The 13,151-nt window shown below is 32.6% G+C and overlaps 1 pseudogene; it reads left to right on the forward strand.

Moving 5' to 3' along the window:
* The first annotated feature begins 6,125 nt into the window (after positions 1-6,125).
* On the forward strand, positions 6,126-6,935 carry LOC105092053 (small ribosomal subunit protein eS1-like; annotated as a pseudogene).
* Positions 6,936-13,151: the final 6,216 nt, after the last annotated feature.

Genomic DNA, 13,151 nt, shown 5'->3' on the forward strand with positions numbered 1-13,151 from the left:
GATGTTAAGCCCGTGTTATTAACTGGATATATGTTAATAGAATGATAAAGATTTAAGTTGCAAGATCTCTAGTGCCATCGCCTTAAACTATATTGAAGAGTTATTCTTGTAAAAGGTCATTGTTGCCGTCTCATATTCTGTTCAATCCTGGGAATTGAAGGGAAGAATGGAATTCGATGGTTGCTCTCCAGTCACCTGCCCTCCACACCTGCAAGTGTGGTCATGGGCTGACAGACCCTCTCTTCTAAACCAGGGCACATACAGCACACGTTCACAACAATTCTGCTCTCAGACAAAATTTTCTCAATCTAACTCTGTGGTCTTACTGTCCAACTTAAGTGGACCCCTCCCCTCATTTTGTGAGAGCAAAATCTGATACATATTTCTTAGAAGAAAATTCTCACCATAAAAATCTGGTCTTTTTATTAAAAAATTGACACCCAGAAGCAAATGAATCGTTCTTTTCTCCCAATAACAGAGCATTTTTGTTATACAAAGTGAAGTTACACTGTCATTAGGAGGAAAACAATATCATAACACTTGATAGTGTGTTTATTTTGTTATAAGCACAATTGCTAGAGGAAATCAACTACCTTTAGGGAAGAAAATTCTATGCTTGGAAACAAATTTGTATACGGACTCAGAATTAAATATTATGTTTCAGGGAGATTAGCAAGCACCAAATAGCAACAATGAAGAAAAAGCCGCTGAAAATTCTTAAGAGCAAATACTCTGCCATTCTCTGTTTCTGTGTCTGAATGTTATCTGCTCCTGCTATCAGGAAGAGGCTGTCAATCAGCTCTATTGCCGGAATGAAGGAGTAGATGGTACAGTTTAACTTTATTATGGAAATTGATTTGCATCTTTTATATTTCTTGATTGAAATCTTTCCAGGTAATGGCATTGAAGAAGACTCATAAAACTGCCATGACTGGGGTAATAACTATTATTATGATCAAATTTAATAAAAAAAACTTCCCTACAATATGGGAACTATGAATAATTCATATAAACTGTTGCTTAAAATGTGATAGAGAGGAAAAGACTTGTAGAAAAAAATCTTAATGTATCCAGACAGGGATGATAATTGGTTTTTGCAAATAATGAATACTTCATGTACAAAGCAACACTAACAAGGCTAGGGAAGCGGACTCAACACAGAGGAAATAATTCCATGTATTGTATTTTTGCAAGACAAGAAGGATGGATGGATTTTTTAAAAAGAATGTCACAAAATGCATATTCTAAAAATTATATTTTGGAATATCATAATGCTTCTTTTAAATAAGCAATGACTTAGGAATTTTTAAAATAAGTCTGTATTCACATGTTTGTGAATCATCTATGAAAAAATGAACATTGATCCCAGTGCTCCATTTACATTTTCCTGTCTATATTATGTAACAGTTACAGAGGCCTAGAAATCCAAGTTAACCCCAAAGAATTTGCACAGACTCAATACTGGAACAATATTTATTTTGAAAAAGAAATTTTAAAATGGTCATTTGTGCTTATTTGATACATAGAATTTTTAGATGCATAATTGTATCTCTAGCTATAATTAATTTATAAAATTTGCATTTTGTTTCAATTTAATTTTATTTCTTTTAATTCTGTTAATCTCTCTGCTTCCCACTTTTATTGTCTACCATCTGCTGGAAAAAATTGTAATTGCAGAGGGAGGTTAAAATATATGTTATAAGACAAAGGTTTTAATGGTAAATATGATTGCCACGTAATACTGCAGACATGGGTAGCAAGCTTGATAATATAGTCTTGTTCTTATCATACTCAGTTCCATTATGATTATGACTGTTCAATGCTTAAATAATTTGGAAATTTATATTGAATTGTTTATGTATAAAATAGCTATCATACTTTCATGAGTTCTAAGAAGGTAGGGACCAATTTGTTCTAATTATTTCAATGTAACCATGATGTCCTTGTTACCTGTGACAGACTTGTTTTGCATACATTGTTTCAGTATCCAGTAATTATTACTAGTGCCCACTTTAACTCTAAAACTATATTGCTTTAGAAGATAAAATATATAACTATTCTGTTTATAATCAGCAATTAGCATGGTACCTGTGGACACACTGTGCATTAAATATTTTTAATTGTTCAGTGTTTCTTTTAAATTCTTTTTGCACTTATGTTAGATAATTTGGACATAAATTCTCTTATTTGGGGATTCTTCATGAAGACAACATTAAGAAAATAAACCTTTAATTTTGAGTCAAAAATGTAATCGTTGACCAGTCATTCACATCTCATTATTTTGGAAGAAGTTGCATAGACTATAGCTCATAAAACCTGCAAGGTTTTCTTAAGCAGTTAGTAAGTACAGTGTCTGAATATTTATCTCCCTGCACTTGTTAGTAAATGGGCTGAGAGAGTGATCTGACATATACACTGCATTACTAAATGCAATACATCTTACAATCAGTTGAGGAAAAAAATGACACAGTTATATCACATATATGCAAATATGACATGCATATCTCCTGGGCAGAATAATTATATTGTCATTTTGTTAACTAGCACATTCTCACTATCCTGCACTCAGCACTCCTAAAGATTAATCTCTTAAAGAAAGGGTTTATAAATCTACAAATTTATTTGTATTTATATTATTTAAGTTATAAATTTTAATCTTTAAAACTAATTCCAAATGTTCTTATTTCTATATAATTTTTATTAACATATTTTAATGACTCCAGAAATCACATAGCCAACCTTCTTGATTAAAAGCAGCAAGTTTATATTCTAATCTGATATATGCTAAGTCCTTTATAAATTACAGTACTTATCTTCAAAATACTTTAATAGGACAATAGAAATAAACACAGTATTAAAATCTGTTGCAAATAGTTGAATGTAACTATACTTAAATCACAAATTTGTTGTTCAAATTGAGTTAATCATTTTCTATTTCTCTTTAAATGATTTGTTACCCTGGCTATTAAGAAAGAAATCAATATTAGAATAGTCAGAGTTTTAAAATAATTTTGAAGTTTGAAGTTTTTAAATTAAGAATCTTACAAGAGGGAAAATGTAAACTTAAGTTCCCTGGTTCTTTAAAATACGAGGATATATTTAATGATGTTAAATGTTAAAGACAAAATGTGTTCCTTTATGTGCACATAATAGAAATAATTTTTCCATGTAAGAAATTATAAAGATTATATATAGTATACATGTAAATAAATATATTTGTTATCTAAACTCTAATCCATACATATATCAGATACCATATATATTTTCTTTGTAATATGCATTCAAGCAAGCTTCTCACACCGTATCATCTGCCCCTTTCAGGTCTCATATTTTGAAACATAGAAATTTTTATAATTATCAATAAAATATATTGGAAAGCACTAGTTGATGCAGTAAAGTTGAAATCATAATAAAAGTCAATCATAAAACTTGTAAAAGTCAACTTTACATAATAGTGTATTGAAAAGGAAAAGCCATATAGCCTTACTTATTCATAATTATTCATAATTGAAGTAACACACACACACAAAGCCTAGATTGTGTTTATAAATATGTATTTCAAGTTCTCAAATGCCTGTAAAAATAATTAAGCTATTATTAATATATAAGTTAAGCATAAAAGAAATAATGGCTATGGTTTAAATATTAAATATTAGTATATAATACACACAAACACACAGTCTTATGGACTTTCTTGGAAGATGCTAGGAAAATAATTTATTATTCTAAAAGCTGTTAAAAGATAAATCAAGCATTTATTCCCTTTCTCCTATTTACACTGTATTTTATGGTAATGATAGAGTTCATGAGGGAATTTCTTTCATAGAAATATCTCAACCAACAAATGAATAAGAATATTAGAATTAGTATATTGCCATTTTACAACCTCAAAGTCCTTAATGTATAGAGGTAATTATCATCAATGACTTCTCCTAGAATAAAATCAAGATAACCGGTCATTATGGCCTCCTGACCCAAGTACACAACATCTATTATGTTGACTTCTTTCTAAAATTCAAAACTGAATCTAGACCTCACTATTGATTCACAAAGGGTAAGACAGATAAACATGTTAAAAGACACCATAGAGGCAGTCAGGAAAATTTTGACTGTGTGAAACGATACAGGACAAATAACTTCCCTTATCTTTTTTCAACAAATTCACAGAGGGAGGGAAAAAATTAAAAGGAGGAAAAGGTAAATACATAAAGAGAAATCTAAGAGACACACTGCTTAATTCTATTGCATAGAACTTATTTGGATACTGATTCCAAAATATCTTCTGGAAAACTTCTGTGAGACAACTGGAAAAATCAGAAAACTCATTGGATAGTTAGTGATAATAAGGAACTAACTTTTTATGATAGTTGATGATATAATCATGTTTTTGAAAGACTGCTTTTTTTTAGAGATACATATAAAATATGTAAGGAGGAATGAAATAACATCTTGGTTTAGCTCCCTAAACAATGTGAGGTAGGGTTAACTACTGGGGATGAAGATAGAACAAAATTGGTCATGTATTTTTATTCATTGAAGTTGAGTGATGGGTACATGTTTATACTACTGTTCTCTCTATATATACACATATACATATATTGGGCATTCTTAGTGTACTCATACTTCTTCCAGTTCTTCTGAATGAGAAACAATTTTTTTTAATGTAAAATACCTTACTTTTACAGTAGATTTAGGAATAGTCAGTATTGAGATAAGGAAGCTCCTTGCTTTGGATTATAATATTTTTATGTTTCATTGCTGTATTTATTCAAGCACAAGAAAAGAAGGAATTTATAAAATGCACTTTATGTAAAATAATGACTCATATAATTTTGCTCTAATGGTTTATGGATGAAACCTTTGAATGACAAAATATTTCCTTGACTGGATCATGAATATTTGCAAAGAAAACTCTGCTTAGTTATTTCAAGTTATTATCTCTAAAATACATTCTTTATCTATTCATTCCAATATTATATATATTGGAATGAACCTATATATATATAGGTTCAAATTCAAAAAGAAATATATCTCAGGTAAAATACAGAGTGATGATGAAAGTTGTAGTAAACATGGTTTTGATTAGGCTCATTTTTAAACTTTAGTAGGTTAATCATTTATGCATAAAATGTGTGTTGCATTAAATATACTTGCTATAATCAGTTTCTATGACAACCAAGAAGCTGACCGATTATATTGATTCATTCAGGACAGTTTCCAAGTTGTGGCCAATTTATTAGACATTATTATTGTATTAGAATGACTGGCAATAATAACTATAAAATAAGTGATAACATTTCACTATTTAAATTATTCTTACACTTCATAGGATATTTATATGCTTAAAAATCCTTATGCTAATAATTGGACGAGGCAAAATTGAAGACTGTAAAGTAACATATTAAGCTAGTGAAACTAGAAAAATATAACAATTATGATTTTAGTTTAAAGAACCAGATTGGTTTTTATTTGGTATTAGGAGGGTGGAAATAAATACCCACAAATCTATATTGAAAAATCATCTTGGAACCTTTCAAATAACATAAAATCTTAAATAAGCCACATGTCTTAGTTCAGGCTGCTATAACAAAATGCCACATAAATTCTTTCTCACAGTTTTAAAGGCTGAAAGTCTGAGATTAGGGTGCCAGCACAGTTGGCTGAAGACCTTCCTCCAGGTCAGAAAGGGTGAGCTAATTTAACTCTGTGGGATCTCTTTTACAAAAGCACCAATCCCATTCATGAGGGCTTTATTTCCTTTATTTCAATTCACAAAGGCCTCACTACTTAGTACCACCATAATGTATATCAAGAGTTCAGCATACAAATTTTGATGGGGACACAAAACATTCAGACCACAGCAGCATGTTGCCGTAATCTTTATCATTTCCTCAATACAAGTATTTTTTGTGTTCTAAATTGCTTTTGATTAAAAAAATTGTTTTTGGAAGTTACAGAGAAATGATGGAATGATGGTTCTTTACCTATTGAATACAAGGGCTCTAAAAAAAAATCTAGGTAGTTTCCTTTACTGGAGGTTACAGATTGGCCTGGAGGAACTTTGTGTTGCCTGTATCAATTGCAAAATAAAATGAGTATAAGCCTTTGGCTCTCAGAGCAGCACCATGGTTGTTGGCAAGAACAAACATTTTACAAACGGAAGCAAAAAGGGGGCCAAGAAAAATGCAGTTGGGCCATTTTCTAAGACATATTGGTATGACGTGAAAGCAGTAATTAACTATGTTCAGTGTAAGTAATGTTGGAAAAACACTAGTCTCAAGGAACCAAGATTGCATCTGATGACCTCAAGGGTAATGTTGTTGAAGTGAACCTTGCTGATCTTCAGAATGATGAAGCTGCACCTAGAAAATTCCAGCTAATTACTGAGGATGTTCTGGGCAAAATCTGCCTGTCCAGCTTCTATGACATGAATCTTACCAGTGACAAAATGTGCTCTTATGGTCTAAAAAGGGCAGACTATGATTGAAGCTCATATTGAGATCAATTCTGCTGATGGTTATCTGACTTGTCTAGTCTTTGTTGGTTTTACTGAGAAAACATAACAGAAGACCTCTTAAACTCAGGACCGCAGGTCCCCAAAATCCAGAAGAAGGTGATGGAAATCAGGACCCAAAAGTTGTAGACAGGTAACTTGAAAGACATGATCAGTAAATTGAGTGCAGACAATATTGGAAAAGATATAGAAAAGGCTTGCCAGTCTATTTATCTTCTCTGTGATGTCTTTTAGAAAAGTAAACATGCTATAGAAGCCCACGTTTGAATTGGGAAAACTAATGGAGCATCATGGTAAAGGAGGTAGTGCTGAAAAGCTAGTAGGGATGAGACAGGTGCTAAGATTGAGCAGGGTGATGGGCATGAGACACCAGTCCAAGAATCTGTTTAAAATTCAGACTTTTAATGGTGATAAATACAAAGTCTTATTATGAAGGGGAAAAAGCTGTAAATCCAGTTTGGGAAAAAGACTTGAATTTGCTTAAAAGCGCACAATATTTTTAAATGATCCTTGGAGATTCAGAATTGCCATTTCCAAAGGACTGTAAAGTCCAGATTTATACAAACGTCAAGTTACAACCTACCTTTCCAATTTCTCTAGTAAAATGTAATGAACAAAAATACTTTATTTGTACTTTTTTTATTCATATTTTCCTTTATGTTTAATAATTTCTCTATACTGGTTAAAAAATTCCTTTCTACCTTGTGAGACTTTCTCCTATACTGACCCCTAAAGATGCTATAGCTTTGCCTTTTACTTTTATTTTGAACTATTTATTTTAAACTATCTCTAATTTTTTATATATGGCAAGAAAGTAAATTAAATTTGTTTTCTTGCCATTTCAAGTGTGTGTGTCCATGTGTGTCTGTGTGTGTGCATACATGTTTTGGGAGGTCCTATCGTGTTCCAGTTGTCAGTAAGGCTACCCTGTTCTTCAGGTTGTGCTATTTCCAGTACAACTTAGACTCAGCTTGTAAATTTCCACAGAATATCTTTTGAGATTTCCATTAGAATTACATTTATTCCATAGCCTTAGTCAGTAAAGATTTGCATCATTATGAGCCATTTCTACATTTATTTAGTTACCTTTACATCTTTCAATATAATGCTATAAACTTTTTATTTTAAGTTCTGTAACAACTTTTGTTGGATTTATTCCTGACCATTTTATAGTTTAAATCCTGTTAATGGTACATGCTATGAAATTATAGTTTATATTACTGCTGTTTGTAAAAATGTAATTGATTGTTATAACAGTATAATATCTGCAATCTTAATAAACTTACTGAATTTTATGTTAGCTATAGTTTCTTTTGAGTTTTCTAGATAGACATTTGTATGCCCCATAAAAATAACTTAAGCTATAGTGCTGATAGTAAACTACTTTGCTTTTGTTCTTGATCTTGACAGAAATCATTGTAACATTTCATCATTGTACAATAGCTGATGTAATTTGTTCGTAAATATCTTTTAATATTTTAAGAAAATGTCTTTCTGTTCATAGTTAGCTAAGAATTTTACTGTAAGCTTATGTTGTACTTTTTGGAATATTCACTTTCTGCCTGTATTGAAATGAATATATGACTATTTTCCTCCAATAAGGTGAATTATATTAACTGTTTATAATATTTAGTCAGTTTTGCATTTCTGGGGTAAACTTCCCTTGATTATGGTAAGTTACATTTTTTATATATTCCTGGGTTTGGTTAATAAACATTGTTTAGGATTTTATATTCTTGTTTATGAATAGGATGGGGTAGTAAATATTTTTTTCTCATACTAACCTAGCAAATTTTAGTAGTAATGTTATATTGACCTTAGAAATTTAGTTGATGACTATTCCTTTTTTTTTAATTCTCTGGAAAAAAATTAAGAAGAATAGAATTAATTGTTTCTTTAGGGTTTAATAAAATTTGCAAGTAAAACCATCTAAAATTGCTATTGATTTGTATCAAAAGCTTTTTCAAAACATATATTTATTTTTGTATGTTCTTGTAGGACTATTCAGGATTTTCTTCTAGATTCAACTTTCAGAAATTTTATATTTCATGGAATTCATTTAATCTCATTGTGAAATAATTTGGCAACACTGTTCAAGGCCTTTGATAACTTTTAATATGTGTAGCATTAGCAATGTATTATTTTAAAGTTTTGAATATTGTCACTGTGCTTTCTGTTACACTTTCTTAATTTTCCAGAGTTTTCTGTACATTATCAGTTTCCTTTTCAAAGAACAATTTTTGCTCCTACCTGCTGTATCTCTAGTTTCTGTTTTATTCATTTTTTAAACTTCTCTCGAATATTTTCTTCCATTTCTGCAGATTTCTTTCTTTCTCATTTTTCTATCTGGGTTGCAGAATTTTTATTGATGATTTGCAGAGGCTCCTTTTATATTCTAAATATTCCCTTTCTGATTTAGACCAAACAAAAACGTTTTCCCAGTCTCCCATGTATGTTAATTTTGGTTCTGGTATCCTTCATTGTAGAGAAATTGTTAATTTTTGATGTATCACACAATCATTTTTGTCTTGTTTTATAGTTTTTTTTTGAAAGTTTTTGTAGTATTTCTTAGCTATTACCCTTACTCTTTTGCACAAATATAGGCTCCTTCATTTGCTTTTATAACTTTTTAAATTTTATCTTGGCATATTTCCTTTAATTTCTTTGGCACTCCTTTCCTGGGGGTTTACTTAAAGAAGGGGTTTTCCCTTTTTCCCATATGGTGAGCTGCATACTTCAGTGTCTGAGTGCTGTATTTCATTTTACCATAGATATATATGGTACCATATATCTCTCTCTACTGTATGTGAATCCTTCTGTAGAATATCTATTTAGTTCTAGTAGCCTATTTTTCTCTTATAGGAAAACAGTGATTTTTATTTCCATATGTGTTCACTCTGCCTTACTGTGTGATAGGTTAATCAGCATTTTTACTTTCCAGCTTTAGATTTAGTTAGTTGTTTGTATATTCTTACATATAATTTTTAATGTATCAAATTTCTTTAAAGATCTAAATGTCTTAAAACATATTTTAAAATATTTGATTTGTAACTCAAATATATGTAATATATGTAATTTATATAAGTAGATATCTAGATCCTTTCTGGGTTTATTTCTACTGTGTCTTTGATCTCTTGATTATTAGTTTCTATAGTTACAGTATATTTACCAGTTTGCAAGTTTATAGATATTTATGGTATATCTAAGCTTTTTGTCAAAAACAGGATTTCATAGACACATATTTTTATCTCTCTATTTTTCTCTTTTTTACACTGTAAAACAACTGAGGTAAGGGAATTATTTATTGTCTCAGTCCATTCAGAGATTTGTCTTGATCCAGGGCTGGATTACAGCTTTGAGAAAACTTTAGTCTTCTTTTGTTTCACTTTTATTTACAGCTGCGGCTTTCTAAATTTTCTAAATTATTGGATTGTGAGCTTCCTAGTATTCTGCCTTTCCAACTCTGAAAATTTGCTAGAGTTTAGACATTTCCTGCCCAGCTCTTCAGCTTCCTGCCCCATACAGTGTCATAAATGGGCAAATGCCTGAGGCAGAGAACAGTACTCCTGTGCTGAAGGCTGTCTCTTTTTCCAACTGGTCTTTATTTCCTAAACCAGACAATACTGCCAGAGATTTTATTCTGTCCTTTAGAAACTTTCACATTTACTCTTCAGCCCCTCAGATTGTCCACACGATAGCCAGAGAGCAGTGATCTCATGGAGAAGCATGGCCACGGTTTAATGTTACTCCATTGTGCATAGGTGCCAAAAAAAAAAAAAAAAGTTGATATCTCTTTCCCAAGGACTCTTAGCCTAAGCTTACCCCAATCTCCAGCTAGTGTCCAGGCTCTGCAAATGCCCTCAGGAGTGAAATGTTTGGAGATAGTTTCACCTGAGTGATGAACACACAAAATGGACAATAGTAAGACCAGACATCTGACCTACAAAATCTACAGCAAACAGTCCAGAAAGTCAAATCCAAGTCTCTGCAGCAGTTAGCCCAGACCAGTCAGAACTTGGGCAGTGACCACTAACTTCCCTAATTTTTGCCTTTAGTTATGACTCAGAGCCAACTGGAGAAAGCCAAATATGCTCCCCCAAACAATCATAAAATGCCCCACGTCTAGTTAGCCTACCTCCAGCTTCCCTTTGCTAACAGCTTCCAATGAAAGCATACCAGAATCTTCCCCCCTTTCCCCCCAATAAACCTTTTCCACTCTGCTGCCTGCCTTTGCGGCTCTGCCAAATGCTATGATGGTGGCTGTGATTCACTTCCTATAGCTGACTCTGAATAAATAACCTCTGTTGTCATTTGGTTTGCCTTCATTTATTTCCACATAACTCTTCTTGGAAGCATTCTTCTCTCTCTGGAATTTTTAGTTCATCTAAACAGTTCATGATATTAATTTATGAGGTTTTATTTTTAATTTATTTGATTGTTTTTCTGATTTTGGCAGCAGACACACTGATATGTCATGAACTCCTGAAATTTTGCTAGAAGAAGTCTAGGTCAAATGTTCTTCATCAAATCCTCAAAGTCTGGGACAGTTCAAGTGTTGTAACTGGGCCAGATGTTTAACTATATGAAGCCCAGCTTTCATCACCTGAAGAAAAATTCTTCCACAGAGTACCCTGGGATTGGATGGTTTAGAGCAGGAGTTGGCAAATAAGGACCTTAGGGCAAATCCAGTTAGCTACCTGCTTTTGTAAATAGAGGTTTACTGGAACTTAACCACACTCCTTTGTATATTGTCTGTGGATTTTGCTTAAGTGCTGCAATGGTGGAGTTGAGTAGTTCTGACAAAGACTGGCTCATAAAGCCTAACATATTTGCAGTCTGGCCCTTTACAGGAAGAGTTTGATAACTCCTAGTTTAGTGTACATATATCAGATATTGTGTTTTTTCATCTCTAGAATTTTTATTGGATTCTTTTTTATGGTTTTAATCTCTCCTCCTTGACTTTATGCTTTTCTCTACGCACTCGAACATACAATAACTCTTTTAAAGTTTTTGACTACTGATTACATCATCTCTGTCATTTCTGCTTCTTATGTTGACCAAGTTGTCTTCTGGTCATAAATCACGTTTTCCTGCCTCTGTGTATAAGTACGGTGATTTTTAATTGGTATTATTGTGAGAGTTATAAGAGTCTGGGTTTTGTTGTCTTCCTTTGAAGTATATCAGTATTTGGTTTAGTTGCCAGTTTAAGCTTTGTTAGAGCATATCTAGTTTAGTTATAAAAATAGCTGAATTTTAATAAGAGTAGTTTAATGTCGTTATAAGATGAGTTAGGGCACATCTGGATTAACTGTAAGAAGTGGTTTAATACTAAAGTGTGGGATTTCTGGGGTCTCTACTGGATGCTCTGGCGACTGAACTGTGTCTACTATGCCTGATTAGAATTTGAGTATCTAATAGCTAACCCTGTTCAGTTCACAGTTAGTGCCTTTGTAGTTGTTTTCGATCTAGTAGTTATTCTTTGATCAGCTTCATGGAGTCTCCATCTGCCTGTGTGCTATTTTATATTCAACAAAGATTCAAAGGAATACTATGCAGGTCCCAGGCTTTTGAGCATGAGCTGCCCATTCTCATTGCTTGGCCTTGCCAGAAACCTTTCTCTGCTCAAAACAACAAACAAACAAACAAACAAAAGAATACTATGCAAGTTTATGGAACGCTTCATCTGTGTAGCTTTCTGGTCTTACACTCTGCGTCAACGTGAAAGCCATTGCAGCCCTCCTGAGACCTGAGTTTCATCTCCTCTGGTTGGTAACACTGCTCTGCTCTGCTTTAGTTACTGCTTCTTGCTCTACAGTCTGGAAGGAGTCTCCAGGCAAAAAGCCAAGGTGATTGCAAGGCTCACCAAGTTTGTTATCCTTCTCAGTCCTATACTGAAAACAGTTATTTAATATATTTTTGGATAGTAATTTAATTGTTTACAATAGAACGGATAACCTGTTACACTAACCACATTATTGCTGGCTGCATATTGACCTACTAGTCCTGTTAGGGAAGCAACACAATTAAATGATGAATTTAACAGGAAAGGAAGGTGTTATGAGCTGAATTGTGTCCCCCAAAAGTTCACATGTTGAGTTCCCAAGCCCTAGTATTTAAAAGGTGACTGTGTTTGGAGATAAGGTCTTTCAAGTGGTCATTAAGTTAAAATGAGGTCATTAGTGGAGGCTTTAATCCATTATGACTGATGTCCTTATAAGAAGAGGAAATTAGGACACAGATACACACAGAAGGTAGGCCACATGAAGATAAGGGGAGAAGATGGCAATCTACAAACCACCGAGAGACACCTCAGAGGGAATAAACCCTGCCAACACCCTGTTCTTAGACGTCTAGCCTCCAGAATTGTGAGAAAATAAGTTTCTATTGTTCAAGTCACTCAGTCTATGGTACTTTGCTATGGCAGCCCTAGCAAACTAATAAACACAAGGTTTATTTTAATTAATGCTAATAATTAATTAGTAAGCAGTAAATGGACCTATAATCACCTACATGAAATAAAGTGTTGATTAAAAATATTTAACTACCATTAAGGCATAATCCGTAGCAGTCAATCAGAATGATGCCAGCTATATCTGCAGGCACTGATTGAATATAAGTCCTGCATGAAGTGAATGAA

This window comes from Camelus dromedarius, chromosome 6, assembly GCF_036321535.1.
Source record: "Camelus dromedarius isolate mCamDro1 chromosome 6, mCamDro1.pat, whole genome shotgun sequence".
Taxonomy (NCBI): Eukaryota; Metazoa; Chordata; class Mammalia; order Artiodactyla; family Camelidae; genus Camelus; species Camelus dromedarius.